The sequence below is a fragment of the Patella vulgata genome, chromosome 7, assembly GCF_932274485.2.
Source record: "Patella vulgata chromosome 7, xgPatVulg1.2, whole genome shotgun sequence".
NCBI lineage: Eukaryota > Metazoa > Mollusca > Gastropoda > Patellidae > Patella > Patella vulgata.
Genome location: NC_065885.2, coordinates 19,146,007 through 19,149,718, shown reverse-complemented (window position 1 = coordinate 19,149,718; position 3,712 = coordinate 19,146,007).

Here is a 3,712-nt window from a genome sequence, read left to right as displayed (position 1 = left end):
TTCTAATATATATTTTTTTTTGTTTAATAGAATCCTTCAATTTATGAAAGTTGTTAAATTCTCTTTTACAGAATGAACTTCAAGGAAGTGGACAGTGCTTAGGCTACAGATCGATGAAAAAAAGACTTTTGTCCAAATATGGTCTGAATTTTTCAAGGTAATGTCCATAATAGGCTTGAGGTTGGAATGATTTGAAATATGAATTTATTATTGTTGAAATCTAATAAAGCCTACTCTAATATTTGCAATCTTTTATGTCGAAAAGTTAATTCGGTTGTATATTGTAATCACCCTTTTCTTCCCTCCATACTTCTTGTCAGCGAAATTGGAGCTACAGTTTTTATCGGAATTTTCTTGAACTTCTGACAAGACAAGGATCATTGTTGCTTTTTGGAAATCGAGTAACCAGCAGTAGAGGAGGATACAGTTTTTATCAGATGTTTCAGAGACTTTCAAGAATTTCTTTCAGAAGGCAAATAAAAAAGACCTTTTGCTGATACCTGAAGTTTCATCCCTATGTAATTATGACAAAACGAGGAACCTCATTTCTATTTTTAGGGTTATGCCCTTTTTTTGGAGAAGCCTGTTTTTGGAGAAACCCGTTCACACGACATGTCACTTGTCAGCATGATAATTGTGTAGGTTTAAATTGATTTTAGTATTATCACCGATGACATGGTTGCCGGTGGACATATTATGCTAAGGCCTGACAAGCCACTGACCCCTCATCCCCATTTTATGTTTATTATTATGTCTAATACAATATGCAGGGCTAAAGTTGCATCATGTTTAAAAGAAATGGATCCTCATGGTGTGCAAATGAGAACTAGTCACAGACTTTCACGACGAATGTACCACAACAGTGGACCAAATTATCTTGTTCACATTGATGGCTACGATAGCATTTCCGCCTGTGGATCAATAATCTTTGCAGATCTTTTCACGGCTTAGACTAATTGCCTTTGATTTTTCTGTAAAGGCTATTCCAAACTATGCTCCCACAAGACGGCAGGTTTTGTTTTAGACCAATCACCGACGGAATATAAATTTGACAAAGTTCCATGGAACCTGACTAAAATGATTCTAATAAGAATGTAATTTTAAATATTATGTGCTGTACTCCATATTTCAAATATTACTTTATTGAAAATGATATTTCATAACCCTTGACATTGTAATTAATGACTAATGTAATTTGTTAGTTATGTTTCATAAAAATGTTTTGCCCTTCAGCAGTTTAGGCTTCGGATTTGTTTTAAAACTTGAAAATTTGCCCACCACTGGTTTGCGTGATACCATGTATTGTCGTTAAAAACCAGTAACTTGCAGGGCTGTGTTGCATTCTGATGAATAAGGCACTTCATTTTTCTGGTCAGAATGCCAGAAAAATGTGTCCTTGTTGACTTTAAACGCCATGATTGAAGGATCGGGGCTAATAGTTTTCTTTATTTTGATTGGCCAAAATGGCACTCGGCATTGATCATAGTGCGTATTCCTACGCGTGTAATGTTTATTTTTTAGGTGATTAGGTTAAAAAGAATTCCATTTTTAAAAAATAATTATTAAATACTGGCACATGCTGAATGTGTGGAGATCTGTTTTTTTAAATGAGTATCAAAGAGACGTGTAATGATTGAAGGATCGGGGCTAATAGTTTTCTTTATTTTGGTTGTCCATAATGGCACTCGGCATTGATCATAGTGCGTATTCCTACGCGTGTAATGTTTATTTTTTTAGGTGATTAGGTTAAAAAGAATTCCATTTTTAAAAAATAATTATTAAATACTGGCACATGCTGAATGTGTGGAGATCTGTTTTTTTAAATGAGTACAAAGAGACGTGTAATTTAAAAAATTAAAATCTCCCACAGAGGTTATTGCAACGAACTTGAACGATAAATGTCTTCGGTCTTTCGCCTAATCATGTTAGTGTCGATGAGCATGAAACTGAAGTCATGCCTTCTCTATTCAAGGAAGAACAGCATCGACTATTTATAGGCTTTTGGTGTTCCCATACTTAAAAACAAAAATGCATTCTGCGAACCGTGTTTGCCCCGATTGCTCAATCACACTTAGTATGCATTTGTCATCTTGCGTAATTGGAATTTTACGCGGAAGACCTAATGATTCTTGCGTACTGACATAATCATAAGTTATTCGCTTTTGGTGTCTCTACCTTTGTGTGGTCCGAGTGCTCAATCATACTGAGTATGCATTCGCCATCTTGAGTATTTTGGATTTTACGCGGAAGACTTAAATATTCTTGCAGACTAACATTTTCATAAATTAACTTTCTCGGTGGTAAATAACTCAACTAGTGAGTATGGCGGTTTGCGACGATTGGCGAGGTAGGGTGTAACTAAATTCATAGAACCGTTCCAACTAACAAATCCAAGATTTCCAACATAATATTTGTTCAAGATCTTCTCTTCGCTGTAAGTGTATTATCACAATAAGAACCATAAAAAACGATTGTTATCATTACCAGCACCGTCGAAAGGGAGTCTACTACCTGTCCCAATCACTAAAAATATGAACTAGATCCACATAACACGTTCCATGACTACCGTCCCGAAATCGATATGGTTCTCTTGCTTTTCCCGATCAACAATTTAACCAAGTTTTGAAAGAACTCTGATGCCCATAGCCTGTTCACGATCACAAAAGAAAACCAGAACAGAACATCATTTGTGTATGTAACGTGTTGGGTAATAGACTCGTGACTTCTCAAATAAATTATATTTGTTACAAAAGAGAGAGAGAAATGGGGTTTAACGTCCACTCGACACAAACTAGGTCATTTCGGGACCAACATATGGTTTAATTTTATTTCAATAATTCGCTTGCGCGTAGGGGTCTTTTAGCAGTGGGAGGACCCGGAGAAAACCCACGAGGTTGGACAGGCGACCCTACTCCTTGTCACGTACAATCGGGGATTCGAAACTACGCCAGTTGACTCAATAACAGGCCGTATGATACAGCACGCACGTGCTAACCATTCGGCCACCCAACCCCCCTTGTTGCAAAAACATCGTAACTGTCCTAATTTCAGACAGAAAGGTGTAAATGATCCGAGATCACGCACATATCAGATTTACATGAAGGTTTCGGCCATAACCTATAGTCCGAATGAAGCTTAATTCGTGGTTTCCTGTGAGCTTCCCCATAGTGCTTTCATAAACGGATGATTCTGGTTACAACGAACTGTTCACCAGGGCCCTGTTTCACGAAATTTTAACTAAGATAAAATCGAAATTTTAGATTGGTTATTGTGCTTAGCCAATCAAAATTGAAGTGTCTACTAAATTTTGGATTTTATCTTTAGTTAAAATTTCGTGAAACAGGCCCTAGAAGAGAATAGACAATGAACGGTTATTGGACCCCGTTTGTTGCGATCCGCATTTAAAATGTGCAAATTGAGACATTTTCATCTTCACATAAACTCCTACAAATGTTACATGAATAGTTCAGATTTGTTTCTCTGATATAGGTCATAGACTCTATAATTACAGAAAAGGGCTAATGTAATGTTTTCGCTTGATTCCAGATATATATACTGAAGCCGTAAAATGACATAAAGAGAAAATTCTAAACCAGGAAACGGGCATTAGTCTTAATATTGATAAACAGTTGCTCCGTCAAATGACCCTAAAGTATGGAAATGAATAATATTTTCTGACCAAATCATGTAACAAAGTATTTAATGCGAGGAA